Source organism: Ursus americanus, chromosome 4 (assembly GCF_024610735.1).
Source record: "Ursus americanus isolate L20-20 chromosome 4, mUrsAme1.1.p, whole genome shotgun sequence".
NCBI lineage: Eukaryota > Metazoa > Chordata > Mammalia > Carnivora > Ursidae > Ursus > Ursus americanus.
The window spans coordinates 5,271,454-5,289,543 of NC_142130.1; the positions used below are offsets into that span (position 1 = coordinate 5,271,454).

The window sequence follows — 18,090 nt, forward strand, 5'->3', positions numbered from 1 at the left end:
CCTTAAGAACAACTATTCCTGCAGATGGATAATGTCAACAATTATCCAGCGGTTCTCAGTCATGACTGTGAATTAGAATTACCTGAAGCAGCTTACTGTAAAAGCACATTTCTGTGATGCATTCCCAGAATTCTAGTTCAGCAAAGCAATGATGGATTCAGGATCTTTGCAGTCTGAAAAGCATCCCAGGTGATTTTAATGTAGGAAGTCTTCAAATTATACTTTGAAAAACAATGTATGCTCTATTTTGTTTACCTTATTTCAAAATAGGAAGGTGCATTTCATAAGCACTTCCTCAAAATTCAAAGAAGATTCTCTATTAAAAACCTATGGTGCAAGGGAAGCCTGGGTGGCTCAGTTGGTTAACTGTCAGACTCCTGATTTCAGCTCGGGTCTCAATTTCAGAGTCTTAGGTTCGAGCCCCGCATTGGGCTATACGCTGATTGTGAAGCCTACTTAAAAAAAAAAAATCTACGGTGGAATTTAACAAACAAAACAAAAGAGCAAAGGGAATTTAAAAAAAGAAAGTGGGGGGACAAACTGAGAAGCTGACTCTTAGCTATAGAGAAGAGACTTACCAGAGGGGAGGTGGTTGGGGAGGATGGGTTAAATAGATGATGGAAATTAAGGAGTGCACTTGTGATGAGCACTGGTTGTTGCATGGAAGTGTCAAATCACTATATTGTACACCTGAAACTAATATTACACTGTATGTTAACTAACTGGAATTTTTAAAATTTTTATTTATTTAAGGGGGGGAGAGAGAGAGGGCAAACACACAACCTGAGGGACTGGCAGAAGGAGAGGAAGAAGCAGACTCCCCACTGAGCTGGGCCTCCATCCCAGGACCCTGCGATCATGACCTTAGCTGAAGGCAGATGATTAATGCACTGAGCCACCCAGGCACCCCAACTAACCAGAATTTAAATAAAAACCTAAAATACAATCTATAGCCCCCTGGGAACTGACAATGACAAATTCCCTACAAAAGCCCATGGCTGGAGAAAACCGGTGACTTTGCTCACTCAAGTTTCACTAACAACTCAAACAGGCATGTTTATCCACTCCAGACAACTAAAATCCAGGGATTTCTGCATCTAAAGTGATGGTGCAAGAGTGCACATCCATTTCATGGAGCTGGCCAAAACAAGACAGAGAGCTGAGCAGAGACTGGGGATGAGACAAGAGCCATGGATACTTCTAAAAAGCCAGAAACACTTATGGGATCTAGCATCTATTTCAGCATTTACTACAGGACTGGTTCTGAGCTAAAAATGCTGTGTGTGTGTGTGTTTGTGCGTGTGTGTGTGTGTGTGTGTGTGTGTGTGTGTGTGTAATAACAGGACAAATATAGAATCCTCAGAAATCAGAGAAAAAGTGAAGTAATAAGGTAAGCCGTCCCTAACCATGGGGACTGGATTAAGTTTCCCTCTCCTACCCTCTCAGATACCATGTTTATCTCGATCATAGCTCTCATCTGACAGCATATTTTATAACCCTTTCCTTGCTTTTATTCCACTACAAAGACAATGTGTGTTCTTAAATACTCTATGTCCACTACTAACTCTGTTCATGTAATCCAAAATACGGCAGGTGCTTGACATTTATGAATTGAATAAACAAATGTATAAAGAGTATTAGACATATCTTGATTAAAATGGCTATGTCTAAAGTCTACCAAGTCAAAAATCAGTATTACACCAATAAAAACTAAAGAAATTAATCCTAAGTCACATAGATTTCCTTTTCAATTCTCTTTTCTATATCCCCCCCTCCCATGTTATAGGCACTATGGAAGCACTGCAGAATCTGAAATGACGACGCTAGGAGGCTTCTACCAAAAGAATGCAGTCTCAATTGAAATAGAAGACACTAAAAGACTGGCTCCTTCTCTGAATCTTGTTCTCAGGAACTCTCTGGAAGCCCTCAATTTTGGATTTTTAATTAGGACGACCTATAAGCAGTACTAGTCACCCCCACACTGAATAACCACAACTTATTTCCCCAGTCATTTTTGGGACCAGACTGACCACAACTGCCGTCTGACCCACACAACTCTGAAATCACTGCCATGTTGCTGACACATGGTTGCCCAAGCTTGGGACAAAGTTCGGGAATACAAATTACTCATTCCCTACACATATCTATTGTGAAAAGATCACCACAATACAGGCCCCAACTACATGGCCGGTTGAAGGGGGGGCTATACCAGAAGCCTATCCAGAGAACACTCAAGACCGGCCATTATGGGGGGCCGTCAAGGGCATGCCTTGCAGGAACAGCAAACAAAGAGGGGACACTGCACGAGGAGAACCCAGGGACCACGATCTTCCACAACCAGACCCCGAACTAAGATGTGATCCCGATCTTCTCCACGACCCGGCGCCGCCTCTACCCCGGCGCGCTGATGTCCCACCTACCTGATGTTGATCCAGTGTCCCTAACGAGTGGCTGGTGACATCTCCGGAGTCCTCAACAGGAAGCAGGCCATGCCTTGCGGGAGTCCCCGCCGGCAAGCACACCCATGTTCCTCAGGAAGGCCTCGCCGCCCTTCAAGGAGTCCACACCCACCCGAGGTCTCACACAGGCAGCCAGGCTTGCTCCAGCATGTGCTCCACCAGTGGTACACCCTGCCCGAGGCCCTCTGGACACCACCAGCTGCCCCAGCCCGGTGGAGCAGGAGACGGCAAGCACAGAGGCCTGCAGGAAACCAAGCCAGCGCCGCACCACGTTGTTTGTTGGCAGCCCTCCCAGCAGCCCCTGTGGTGCCCGCCCAAACTCCCTGCTGTGCCTGCGCTTCTCCTGCCCAGGCTCCACCGCAGCCTGGAGCCCTTGCATGTTCAGCACGCCTGGGGCGGTGCACAGTGATGCTCCGCAGACGGGTTTCTGGGGCACGCTCCCTGCCTTAGCTCAATATTGACTCTTGATGCTGTTTCTTTTGAGGTTTATTTCAAGATTTCAGAGGCAGCAGAAATGCCCTCCCAGCCGGGCCTTATTGGGCTGGAGGGCGGGGGAGAGGGGTCGGGATGCCCAACACTTTTTTCCCATTTGTTCAGAGGGAAATTCAAAAGTCCCCACAAAATTTTAAAATAAAGGCATTAAGAGGAAAACATGCAATAGACTCCCATAGAAATGATGTTCATTTATAACAGGATTTAACCTGTTATAAAGAAACAATATATTTTCCTCCTTTTTTATTTCAATGTATTCTAGCATGCTTATAAAAATACAACTTTTAACCTTCATATTTTAAGCCTTCTTTTGCTCTCTTAAACAATTTAAGAGAAGAGTAAGGTATCATCTTCCTAAAAGGTATTTTTGTACCCACTCTTTGTTTGTTCTAATTGAAGTATAATTGACATACAATATTCTCTATTAGTTTCAGGTATACATCAGAGTGATTCAATATTTTTATACTTTATAAAATGATCCCCTCAGAAAGTCTAGTTAGTGTCAACTTACAAAGTTATTACTGTATTATTGACTATATTTGCTATGCATCAAATCCCTGATTTATTAATTTTATAACTGGAAGTTTGTATTTCTTAATATCCTTCTCCTACTTTGCCCACCTCCATCCTGCTCCCATCTGAGAACCACCAGTTTGTTCTCTAGATTTGTAAGTCTGTTTCTCTTTACTTTGTTTCTTTTGTTTTTTTTACACTTCACATATAAGTGAAATTATAAGGTACTTGTCTTTCTCTGTCTGACTTATTTCATTTACCATAATACCCTCTAGGTCTAGCCATTTTGTCTAAAGGGTAACATTTCATTCTTTTTTAATGGCTGATTAATATTCTGTATTTCCATTCATCCACCCTTAGACCCAGGGGTACTTCCATATCTTGGCTATTGTAAATAATGCTGCAGTGAAAATAGAGTGGAGCTTTTAAGCTCCTTAATTGTTCACATATATGGGTGTAATTGGTCATAAAATTTGACAAGTCCAAAGTCCATAAAATCAAAACACAGTATTACTACAGTGGCAAGCAAGAAGATTCCTGAGAAATTTTTACCAAGGCAGTTTTCAATCTGTGTTTTTAGTGTCTATGAAGATGTATGAGATTACAGGCATAAGGAAAGCCAGAAGTACCCAGGAACATGCTTCTCCTTATTGAAAACATTGTCCAAAATTATTGGAAGTTTCATCCAGTTACTCAAGTAATCCAATCATTGCCCATTTCTCTCCTTTCGTTTGATGTTTTGGAATCAACATACAAGAAAATTCATTGAATTCTTTGACATTAGTTTAGTTAATACAGAAGTCAACTGTTGCTTATGATTGTCTTTTTCAGGATCCAAAGACATTTAAAAACTCAGCGTAAAATCTGACACTGTGGTACTCAAACACACTTGCTAATAGATGACGCCACAAGGGACAGAATCAACTCGGTAAGATACAATGTAGATGTCGAGTTTATTTATAGTCTGTGGGTTAAAATTTATTAATTTCTTAATCCAATGCATTTTAAATAGTAACACAATAGCTTAATTTACACCATGAAATATTGAGCCATAAAATACTGATTCCCCGTGTGAAAATTAACTTCTGTAATTGAATTTCACAATTGAATTGAAAGTTTAAGCATAATACACACATAATTCCCAAGAAAAAGTATACTTTTTAAATCAATAGGATCTTGAAATAGTGTCTTTTTCCTCCTCTTGGGCTTTCACAACCATGAGAAAGAATCATAGAGCATTTTATTCTCACACTAGCTTACTTCTGCTGAATGTCTCCTGTCCTGAATGCTTACAAAATGACAGCTCTTGCTATACTAAACTATGATTAGGAAATTAAAATCACTTTCTATAAATATTGTAGACAAAATAAACTAGGAAGAGAAATCTGGTTTAACAAAGAGAGAAGGAAAATTGAAAGTCCATTCCAAAGTGAATGTGTGGGGTTGAATGTGTATGTACATGTATGTCTGTTTACATAAAGTTATATCGCATAGTAATTACTATGTGATTATACTAAATTATGTTACAATGCAGTTATATTATACTTATAAATTACATTTATAATATAAAATGACATAATACAATTATAATAATTATTATAGTGTAATATAAATCTTACATTATAAGGTAGTGATACTATAAAGTTGTAAAATTTTGTTTGAAGTATGAAATTATATAGCATAAAACTATATACATGATTTTTTTTATTATCCACAACTATTTCTCTGTAATATAACACAATATGAATTACATCCATAAAACATCAGAATGAAATCTTTAAGCAGAAATCTTATGAGAGAAATGATATCCCCTGAATGAGTAAGAACATGTAGGTTTGTAGAAAGCTGGAATTCAGTAAGAAGTCACATGTTGGTTACACAGTTTCTTCAGAGCTGTTTTCATCTCTTTATTTCTCAATGTGTAGATAAGGGGGTTCAAGAGTGGAGTAAAAATGGTGTAAAACACAGACAGGAGCTTGTCCACAGAGAAGCGATTGAAAGGCCACACATAAATGAAAATGCAGGGCCCAAAGAAGAGCGTGACTACCATGATGTGTGCAGGGCAAGTAGAGAGTGCTTTGGCTACCCCACCAGCAGCACGCTGTCAGACAGTGATGAGGATAGCAGTACAAGAGACCAAGAGGAGCAGAAAACAGCTCATGGAGAGCCACCCACTGTCTGAGATCATAAGTATACCCAAGACATAGGTGTCCATCAGGCAAGCTTGATCATGAGAGGAAGGTCACAGAAGAAGCTGTCCACCTCATAGGGGCCACAGTAAGGTAAATTCACAGTAAAGGCTACTTGACTGATGGAGTGCACAAATCCAGTGACCCATGGAACCAACACCATCCCCATGCAAGTCTGCCGGCTCATCATGGTCATGTGATGCAAAGGTTTGCATATAGCCACATATCTGTCATAGGCCATGGAAACCAGAAGTACCATCTCAGCCCCACCAATAAAGTGCAAGAAGAAGATTTGAGCCATGCATCCTCCAAAGGAGATGAGCTTTCAATCACTAAGAAAGTTCCTGATCATCTTGGGGGTGGCAAATGAGGTGAGCCATATGTCTAAGAAAGATAGATTTCCCAGCGGGAAGTACATAGGAGAGGAGTGCAAGTGTGGGGGTCAGAAATCACAGAGACCACAATGATGAGGTTACCCAGCACAGTGGCCACATAGATTCCAGAGAAAAATATAAAGAAAAAATGCTGGAGATGTTGTGAAGTGCAGAGTTCATACAACACAAATTCTGACACCAAGGAATAATTCTGCAACTCCATTATCTCCAGTTTCAGACAGTTCTGAATCTATATAAAGAAAAGAGGTGGACATGAAAGGGCCTGTCAACTACCAGACACATGAAAGTGATCACCTAAACTTTATCTGAATATAATCTTAATTTGTAAGACATAGTATAAAATACAAGAACAATTAAAGCCAAGCCCAGCAATAGAGTTTGAGGTTCTCCCACGTTAAGGCTGCTGGTGCAGCCATCTCCACAATGCTTGCTTTGAAATCTTGACAATCCAGACTCCTTCAGGGACTTCTCCTGGTAGTAGTGGAACCACCTCCTCCTTCCATATTCATTTGCTCACTCACAAGCTCACTCATTCAGACCAGGTCTATGTAACACTGACAGTTTCCCATTCTCATTCAGTTAATAAAGCACTCAGTATAAAGGGAAATAAATCAATTAACCTAGGGTTCATACAGTTCTCCAAATCCCACATTTTATTACTGCTCTTGTCATCTCTATTAATCAATTGGGTTTGGGATTAAAAAGCCAATGATCCAATTCATTTGTAGATTTATTGTGTATAAACTGATGACTTACGACAGGATTTAAGAATGGCTTCAATGAAAGAAATATTTTTCAAGATCTTTTGACAAGGGCCAGAGCATAAGACTATGCAATAATTTGGGGGGGGTAGCTTTCACAGTATACATGAGTACCGATAAGTTCAGCATTTGATTAAAAACATAGTTCTGAACTTCCAGAAGAACTGAGATGCGATGGATAGGTCTCACTATCAGTTTATCATGAGAAATGAGGTGGTACCCCAGTCCTCTCACTAGGAGGAAGATATTGTATAAACGTTTTTATAAAGATATTGAACAGAATTCTTCATGAGTGATTTCACAAAAGATGCAGAACTGTCCTTTGCATGAACTTGTATTATGTTGGCCCTTTACAAAATTGAAGACTATAACATGAAATAATCGTTTGGCAAGGCTTCTCACAGGGAGCTAAAGTTACACATTCCAGATCTGAAATATTCTAATGATGTGAACATGATAGAGTGATAGAATTAAAAAATCTAGAGGAATTCATGGTTATTGTATCTGTTTTAGTCCACTCAAATAGCACCAGTCTCCACCAGGTTTTTGTAAGGATAACAGGAACTCAGATTCTTTTGTTCATCTTGAAGTTTTCTAACTGGATTATATTAAAAGATTTAATTGCAGGACTTTTTAGGAAGAGGTGCTACCCCTCTTTAGAATGGGATTATGTATCTTACTGTTAAACACTGCTGTGGACAAGACGGAAATCTTCACAATTCAGGATCTCTTAAACCAGTTTAGTTAGATGACCCTGACACAAACTAGCATACATATTACAGACCACAACGGCCATTCTTTTATTGATATATTTATGTTCTATGGCCATGAGAATTTTCACATGTAAACCTAAAACATAACTGGCTTTCATTTAGTGTTTTCTAGAGATTTCCCAAATGGAAAACTTGGGAAACAAAAATAAAGAAATGTTTTAAATTAAAGATGCTCTGAAATCAGATACTGGTGATGGTTGACCAACTCTGTAAATATACTAAAAGCCATTGGATTGTACCCTGGAATTGAGTGGACTTTAAAGTATGTAAATGATATATCAATAAAACACTTTTGAAAATGGATGCTGAAATAAGTGGAATAAATGAACTTACATAGGGCTCTGATTTCAGAGAACACTATCATTTACTAAGGCATTTTAAAGATTGTTAAATGTTAAGTTTATAATCAGAAACAAGGAGGTTGATTTTGTATACCTACAAATGCTACTTAGGAAACAGATACAACAATGACAAAATTTGATTTTAACTGACAAGCTAATATTATTTCCTCCAACAATTTTAAAGTAAAAAATAATGGGATGAATTAGTCTCTGGTTGACCTCTATGTTTGGACATACATTCACCAGATGTCTATCAAAGGCTATTTACTAACCTGGCGTTAGATGGTCACTGCTGGTGCTGCTGACCCCTCAACTTGTATTTCAAATCTACTATCCTTCAATGGAACTTTCGAAGACATACAAATTTTTTATTCTATAGAGGATTTAATAATCTTTTTCTCTTCCTCCTCATCCTGGAAAATAATTACAGAAAAGCATCACTTTAAGAAGCTAGAGAAGTTCAGATTTGAGTCTTCTTTGGACCTTAGATATAAATATCTATATCCTCTCTCCCATCAAATAAAGAATTCCTTAAAGATGGGACATTGATAGCCAATTACCATAATGGAGCTTGGGAATATATTCAAGTGGAAATTTTTGCTAATAAGTCAGGTTAATTTCCCCGAGTGACAAAAGAAGAAAGATTTTAAAGACATCAGGTTCTATAAACACAGGTACAGTTATTTTAATAGTTTAAGCAGAATAATGTGTACCCTTATCCAGTTAATAGACTGTAAAATGTGCCTCTCCTTTAGATAATAAAATTAACAAGTTACATTTTAAAAATATACTGAAAATCTGCCAACCTTGCACATTATTTTATGTAACTTTGATCAAGCATAGTACTTTGGAACATCAGATTTATATGTGCCAAAATATTTGCTTTCTCCAGATTTATATGTTCATGAATAATGAAATCTCCTAGTATCTGGGTTACTTTGCACACCACTTATAATTGTCATCTCACCTACCTCCCCAAATCATTTGAGGTTAATTCAGGTTTCTTTTGCTGATGGTTGTATGCTGATTACAAAAATCTTAGAATTTTCCAATGAATGATAATCACATTTACAACAATTCACATGGCATTCAATTCCATATTAGGTGTATAAGTACAACCCAATTTATAAGGGATTTCACTGACAAGACAGCATCTAAGTATAGTAAAAAGTCTCATGTTTTATATTGGCTTAAATAATTGTATTTCTCTTAAAAGGAATCACAAAACTTTTCTAAGTTTTTTTCTCTTTTGAAAACACACAAAGAATAATTGCTGAATAAAAATTGTAGAAGTAACCTATATGCATCAATGTCATTTGTTTTTGATATACAGTCATTATGTGGATACCAACATACTAGGTAAAGCCAAGAATTGCTGAGAAGCTTCTGATAACCAACAGAGTCAATGTTTGATTTGGAGTTAGGAAAAGATTTCCTAAACATGATGATTAATATTATGTGTCAATCTGGGGGAATGTTGTTGAATGAAATTACCATTGAAATTGACGAACTCCGAGTAAACAGGTTTCCCTCCAGGAGGTGGGTGGGCCTTACCCAATCAGTTGAAGGCCTGAATAGAAGAAAAAGACCAGCCTTCCCAAGCAAGACAGAACTCTAGGAGATTGTCTTTGAATTTCATCTGCACCATCAACCCTTCTGAAACTCTAGCCTTCCAGTCCACATCATAGATTTAGATTCTGAACTTGCTAGGCTCTTTAAAACATATAAGCCATTCCTTGTAATAAATCTCTCCTTCTTTCTCTCTCTCTCCATCTTTTTGTCTGTCACTCTGTCTCTGTCTCTCTCTCTCTCTCTTTATGTCTGTCTCTGTCTCTCTCTCCTTCCCTTTCTTTTACCCGAAATCCCTGACTGATACCGTAAATATAAAGTCAGTAATAGAAGAATTCAGAAAGCAAAATATACAAAAATATGTAAAATTTAAAAAAATCTTTGTATTTTAGGAAGCATCACAATAGAATTTAAATCGAAGTACAAACTTGTTAACTGTATTTCCAATCTTGTGACCCCAAAGTCACTACATAGAGTTGTGTAGACTTTAAGTATTGGCCAAAGGGTCTATGGAGGCTGACATCCAGCCTGTGCCCCACCCATCCAACAAACAATATGTCCTAACCAGGCCTGGGTTTGCCCCTTGGAAGCACTTTTTCCTAATCCACACAAAGTTCCAGTGTGGTTATTTTAGCCCTGATGACATAGCCCTAATATCCTTAACACAGAAGAAGTATTTATAAATCAGTAAGTGAGAGAAACTTGAAGAGAAAGAAGAGGAAAGAACTTAAGAAAATTAATTTTTAAAAGGAAGAGGTCTAATAGGCCAATAAACATTAAAAATTGACCTCACTAAACAAAACTTAACAAGGCATACTTTATTCACATTTCAGATTTGGAATCAATACATCAGACTCGTGGTCAGGTCTTATGAAAATGGATAATTTCATAATAAAAATAGCAATTTAAATTTAAATAACACTTGACATCTCTCTCTATGCCAGGACTATGTCAGGTTGAGTCTTCTTTCTTTCTTTCTTTCTTTCTTTCTTTCTTTCTTTCTTTCTTTCTTTCTTTCTTTCAGATTTTATTTAATTATTTGACAGAGAGAGAGACAGCCAGCAAGAGAGGGAATACAAGCAGGGGGAGTGGGAGAGGAAGAAGCAGGCTCCCAGCGGTGGGGCCCGATGTGGGGTTCGATCTCAGGACCCCGGGATCATGCCCTGAGCCAAAGGCAGACACTTAATGACTGAGCCACCCAGGCACCCCAGATTGATTCTTTCAATTAATCCTCACAACAGTCTAATAAGAGAAACACCATCATTACCAGTTTATAAATAAGGAGACTGAGGCTATGTGTTTGGACACACACACTGTCAGTGGCAGAGTCGATGTTCTAACCCAGGTGCATGGGCTCCAGAATCTATATTCTTAAGCTGTGGAATGCTGCTTCCCTCACTGTTAATAAGAATATGTATCAGGGGGCACCTGGGTGGCTCAGTTGGTTAAGTGTCAGACTCCTGGTTTTGGCTCAAGTCATGATCTCAGGGTCATGAGACCATGCCCCAAGTTGGGCTCTGCACTCAGCCAGGAGTCTGCTTGGGATTCTCTTTGCCGCTCTCCCCCTCACCCCTGCTCATGCTCTCTCTCCCTCTCAAACAAATAAAATAAATAAAATCTTTAAAAAAAAAAGAATGTAAATCAGCATAAATTTTTGATAGACACTTTGGAAATATAAATCAGGCTCCTTGAAAACTGCCAATAGATCTTGACTTAGTATTTCTATGATAAAAGATGTCTATTAAGAGGTTTGGATTAATAAATAAAAAATTATAACAATTTAATTCTGCCACAATACTAAAAATGAATTAAAGTAGATCACTGTGGTAGAAAATAATGACAAGAAAAATAATATTTTCAATGCACATTTCAATATATTAAGAAAGGTCCATGGTGTTTTCTTTAAACAAAAAGGGGGGGGGGACACCAAGCTATACGTGTAGTGCCCATTCTCCGATGCACTGGTGAATGAAATCGACCATAATTGTCTTCCTCAGGGTACTTACATTCTCACAGAAAATGCAGACAACTGAACACAAACAAAATGGTAATTTATAATAAGTCTAAGGAAAAAATCAAGCAGGGTAAGAGATAGTGGGAATGCCAGAGTTTTCATGTGAAATAGGATGTTAAGAATAGGTCTCGTTGAGAGGGTGACTTCTGACCAAAGACTTAGAGGAGGACATGGGAGCGTCCATGTGTACATCTGGGGAAAGCCAAACACGGAGAGAACAGCCAGTGCAGAGGCACTTAGGTGGCTGCTGCCTGACAATGTTCACGCAACTCCTGTGACTAAAGTGGAATAAGGTGGAAAGTGGTTGGGATGATAAGCGATTGTGGGTGGTGCATAAATCCTGTAGGGCCCTGTAGACACTACCAGCACATGGCCTTCCCTTCTGAGTGAGGTGCTGAGTGTGAGCTTGGAGTAGAGGTCAGGCGTTAGGACGGCCCTAACTGCTCCTGTTGGAAAAGGCAAGGATGGAGGCTAGGAGGCCAGGTAAGCAGCAAGTTCACTAATTCAGGCCAGCTGTGACGATGGCTCATTCCACAAATGTACCCTGGAAGACAGAAGTAGTCGGACTCCAGATATATTCTGAAACTGCAGCCAATAGGATTTCCTGAAGATTTTTTTTCAAGTTTTTATTTAAATTCCAGTTACTTGGAGAGAGTCGCAGATGACAGAGGAGTAGGAGACCTTAATTTCGTCTGGTCCCAGGAAGAAGGTAGATAGCTATCAAACCATCTGAACATCTGTGAACTCAACTGGAGATCAGAGAAAATAGCTGCAACTCTAGGAATAGAAAAGCGACCACTTTCTGCAAGGTATTAGGTGTGGAGAAGTGAATCCGAGGAGATTCATGGGAAGACAGACCACAGTGGGAGGAAACCCCATCAGCCAGCTACCAGCAAGTGATGTAGCAGTGGAGCAAAAATCGGAACTTTTAGAAGTCTGCTCTGGTGAGGGACATTGCTCGGGCTGCTATGCGGGGGCAGAATCCTAGCTGCAACAGTGTAGTCTCAGGATCCTCGGGGACAGGAAGACTGGGGGTGCCTGAATGCAGCAGAGCTCTCAGGCATCAGAGCGGGAAAGCTGGCTGCGAAGAGTGAGCCTAGGAGTGGGCTCTTAGCTCAGTGTTGCCATAAACCAGGAACCACAGCACAGTCGGGCTCTCCGAGCAGGAGCCCCACAAACGGCAGAACTAGCGAGAACCCCCTTCTTTCCCTGTGAGGAGTAACTCAGGAGCACACCACAGGAGTCTGTTGGGTTTGGAGACTCGAAACGGGGTTGTGTGCCTGAGATAGAAATGCTCGGTCACAGACCAGGTGACCATGGAGCGTGGACAAAGACCAGGGAAACAGGAGTGATTAACTTCTTTTCCCTGAGGGTACACGAAGGAGTGCCCCCCACCCCAAGCTCTCAGCTCTGGGGACAGAGACCGGGAGGCCACCATTTTCATTCCCATCCTCTAAAGCGGCGTGAAAAGCCTTCAGGGAACAAAAGCCACATAGAACAAACTGGAACAGATTACTTAGCTTGGCCCCTGGTAAGGGCGGTGCCGCTCCGCTGGGGCCAAAGACACTGTAGAATCAATGCAACAGGCCCCTCCCCCAGAAGATGAGCCGGAGCATCCAGCCAAGGCCAAGTTTACCAATCAATGAGAACTGCAGAACTCTGGGGCTAGGGGAATACAGCACATGGAATTCATGGCTTTTTTTCCCACGATTCTTTAGTCTTTCAACCTTAACTTTTTTAAAAAAAATTTTCTTTCCTTTTTCAACCAATTTATTATTTTATCAACTCCTTTTAAAAATCTTTTTTATTTTTCATTTTTACAGTCACACTCTCTCCCTTCATTGTATTTAATCTTATTTTGTATATATATGAGTTTTTCTTTCTTTACAATTTTGGGATGCAGTTTCTACTTACAGACCAAAATACACCCAGAATCTAGTGCATAGCTCTGTTCTATTCACCTGTCTGATCATATTCTCTTTTTCATTTTTTTCTTTTTCTCTTCTTTTTTTAAATTTTATTTTTTAGTTTTTTGTATTATGATATGTTAGTCACCATCATTAGCTTTTGATGTAGTGTTCAATGATTCATTGTTTGTGTATAACACCCAGTGCTCGATGCAATATGTGCCCTCCTTAACACCCTTCACTGGCCTAGCCCATCCTCCCACTGCCCTCCCATTGAAAAACCCTCACTTTTTTTCCCGGAGTCCATAGTCTCTTTTGGTTCATCTCTTCCTCTCTTCCCCCCCCCTCCATTTTCCCTCCCTTCTCCTAATGATCTCCCTGCTATTCCTTATGTTCCACAAATAAGTGAAACCATATGAAAATTGTCTTTCTCTGCTTGACTTATTTCACTTAGCATAATCTCCTCCAGTTCCATCCATGCTGATGCAAATGTTGGGTAATCATTCTTTCTGATGGCTGAGTAATATTCCATTGTATATATGGGCCACATCTTCTTTATCCATTCGTCTGTTGAAGGGCATCTCAGCTCCTTCCACAGTTTGGCTATTGTGGACATTGCTGCTATGAACATTGGGGTGCATATTGCCCTCCTTTTCACTACATCTGTATCTTTGGGGTAAATACCTAGTAGTGAATTTGCTGGGTCATAGGGTAGCTTTATTTTTAACATTTGAGGAACCTCCACACTGTTTTCCAGAGTGGCTGTACCAACTTGCATTCCCACCAACAGTGTAAGAGGGTTCCCCTTTCTCCACATCGTCTCCAACATTTGTTGTTTCTTGCCTTGTCAATTTTTGCCATTCTAACTGGTATAAGGTGGTACCTCAATGTCTTTTTGATTCGAATTTCCCTGAACATTTTTTTCATGTGTCTGTTAGCCATTCGTACGTCTTCATTGGAAAAGTGTCTGTTCATATCTTCTGCCTATTTTTTATTTTATTATTTATCTCTTGGGTGTTGAGTTTGAGAAGTTCTTTGTAGATCTTGGGTACCAGGCTTTCATCTGTAGTGTCATTTGCAAATATCTTCTCCCATTCTGTGGGTTGCCTCTTTGTTTTGTTGACTGTTTCCTTGGCTGTGCAGAAGATTTTTATCTTGATGAAGTCCCAAAAGTTCATTTTTGTTTTTGTTTCCCTTGCCTTTGGAGACGTGTCTAGCGAGAAGTTGCTGTGGCCGATGTCGAAGAGGTTACTGCCTGTGTTCTCCTCTTTCTTCCATTTAGAGTTTATCTTTGTGTATGGTGTGAGAGAATGGTAGAGTTTCATTCTTCTGTATATAGCTGTCCAATTTTCCCAGCACCATTTATTGAAGAGACTGTCTTTTTTCCATTGGATGTTTTTTTCCTACTCTGTCAAAGATCAGTTGACCATAAAGTTGAAAGTCCATTTCTGGAGTCTCTATTCTGTCCCACTGATATGTGTATTTTTGTGCCAGTACCATGCTGTCTTGGTGATCACAGCTTTGTAGTATAGCTTGAAATCAGGCAATGTGATGCCCCCAGCTTTGTTCCTTCTTTTTCAACATTTCCTTGGAAATTCAGGGTCTTTTCTGGTTCCACACAAATTTTAGGATTGTTTGTTCCAGCACTTTGAAAAATGGCAATTGGTACTTTGATTGGGATGGCATTGAAAGTATAGGTTATTCTGGGTAGCATAGACATTTTAACTATGTTTATTCTTCTGATCCATGAGTGTGGAATGTTTTTCCATCTTTTTTTTTTTGTCTTCTTCACTGTCTTTCATCAGTGTTCTGTAGTTTCTAGAGTATAGATCTTTTACCTCTTTGGTTAGGTTTATTCTGAGATATCTTATGGTTTCTGGTGCTATTGTAAATGGAATCTATTCCCTAATTTCTCTTTCTTCAGTCTCATTGTTAGTCTATAGAAAAGCAACTGATTTCTGTGCATTGATTTTTATCCTGCCACATTACTGAATTGCTGTATGAGTTCTAGTAATTTGGGGGTGGAGTCTAGAAGCTGGTTCTTTGAAAGAATTAATAAGATCGATAGACCTCTGGCCAGACTTATCCAAAAGAAAAGAGAAAGGACCCAAATTAATAAAATTATGAATGGAAGGAGAGAGAACACCAAGGAAATAGAAACAATCATTAGAAACTATTATCAACAACTATATGCCAATAAATTAAGCAACCTGGAAGAAATGGATGCCTTCCTGGAAACGTATAAACTACCAAGACTGAAACAGGAAGAGATGGACAATTTAAATAGGCCAATATCTAGTAATGAGATTGAAGCAGTGATCAAAAACCTCCCAAAAAAACAAGAGTCCAGGGCCTGATGGAGTCCCTGGGGAATTTTGTTTGTTTGTTTGGGTTTTGTTTGTTTGTTTGTTTGTTTAAAGTCTTTTTTAGTTTTTTCTTTGTAGTTACATTCTATCCTTTCAATGTATTTAATTCCATTTTTGTATATATAAATTTTTCTTTCTTTACAATTTTGAGATCTGGTTTCTTCTGACAAAAATACACTCAAGAGATAGTGTATTGCTCTGTTTTGTTCACCTGTCTGTTTATGTCCCTTCCTTTTTTTTCTCTCTCTCTCTCTTCTGTTTTTTCTTATCTTTTATTTTGCATTTTTACAGTTACATTCTATCCTTTCATTGTATTTAACTTTATTTTTATACATATATAAGTTTTTCTTTCTTTACAATTTTGGGATCTAGTTTTCTAAAAAACAGACCAAAATACACACCGAATCCAGTGTATTATTCTATTCTGCTCACCTGTCTGATTATTTCCTTCTCTCTCTCTCTCTTTTTTTTTTCTTTTCCCCGGTTTTGGGTCTCATCTGATTTGTTTAGTGTATATTTCTCTGGGGTCGTTGTTGCCATTTTAGTATTTTGTTCTCTCATTTATCTATTTTTCCCTGTACAGAATGATAAGATGGAAAACCACCCCTCAAAAAAGAGAAGAAGAGGCAGTACTGACTGCCAGGGACTTAATCAGTATGGACATAAAAAAGATGTTGGAACTAGAGTTCAGAATAATGATTATAAAATACTAGCTGGGCTTGAAAAAAGAAAACATAGAAGACACTAGAGAATCCATTTCTGGAGAAATAAAAGAACTAAAATCTACTGAGTTGAAATCAAAAAGGCTATTAATGAGATACAATAAAAAATGGAGGCTCTAACTGCTAGAAGAGAGAATTAGTAATATAGAAGACCAAATAATGGAGCATAAAGAAGCTGAGAAAAAGAGAGATAAACAATGACTGGACCACAAGGGAAGAATTCAAGAGATAAGTGATACCATAGGTGAAACAATATTAGAATAATTGGGGTCCCAGAAGAAGAGGAAAGAGAGAGAAAGGCAATAGGTGTATTGGACCAAATTACAGCAAAGAACTTCCCTAACTTGGGGAGGTAAACAGGCATCAAAATCCAGGAAGAACAGAGAACCCCCTCTCAATATCAATAAATATAGGTCAACACCCTGACATATAATAGTGAAACTTAAAAACCTCAGAGACGAAGAGAAAATCCTGAAAGCAACTCGGGACAAGAGGTCAGTAACCTACAAGGGTAGAAACTTTAGATTGGCAGCAGACCTATCCACAGAGACCTGGAAGGTCTTGCATGACATAATGGAACAATTATAAATATTTATGTTCTGAACTTGGGAGCAGCCAATTATATAAACCAACTAATAAAATTAAGGAAACATTTTGATAATAACACAATAATAGTAGGGGACTTTAAGATAGCACTCAACAGCAATAGACAGATCATCCAAGCAGAAGAACAACAAGGAAACAGGGCCTTGAGTGACACAGTGGCCAGATGGACTTCACAGATATATAAAGAGCACTCCATCCTAAATCAGCAGAATACACATTCTTCTCAAGTGCACATGGAGCATTCTCCAGAATACTTCACATACTGGGTCACAAATCAGGTCTCAACCACTACCAAAATATTGGGATTATTCCATGCATATTTTCAGACCACAATGCCTTGAAACTGGAACTCAATCACATCAAGAAATTTGGAAGGAACTCAAATACTTGGAGGTTAAAAGCATCCTACTAAAGAATGAATAGGTCAACCAGGAAATCAAAGAAGAATTTTAAAAAATTAATGGAAACAAATGAATATGAAAACATAACTTTTCAAAATCTTTGGGATGCAGCAAAGGTGGTCCTAAGAGGGAAGTACATAGCAATAAAAGGCTTTCTCAAGAAACCAGAAAAGTCTCAAATACACAACCTAACCTTACAACCCAAAGAAGTATTAGAAAGGATAGTAAATAGAGCCTAAGCCAAGCAGGAGAAGAGAAATAATAAAGATTAGAGCAGAAATCAATGAAATAGAAACCAAAAGAACAGTAGAACAGATCAACAAAACTAGAAGCTGGTTCTTTAAAAGAATTAATAAAATCAATAAACCCCATGCTAGACTTCTCAAAAGGAAAAGAGAAAGGACCCAAATTAACAAAATCATGAATGAAAGAGAAGAGCTCATGACCAACACCAAAGAAAGACAACACCAAAGAAATACAATTATAAGAACATATTATGAACAACTATATGCCAACAAATTAGGCAATCTAGAAGAAATGGATGCATTCCTTGAAAGGTATAAACTACCAGAACTGAAACAG

General features: G+C 38.7%; 1 pseudogene; it reads right to left on the reverse strand.

Annotated features, from left to right (window-relative positions):
- Window positions 1–5,316: 5,316 nt before the first annotated feature.
- Window positions 5,317–6,277, reverse strand: LOC123786343 (olfactory receptor 4K14-like; annotated as a pseudogene).
- Between the last annotated feature and the right edge of the window lie 11,813 nt (window positions 6,278–18,090).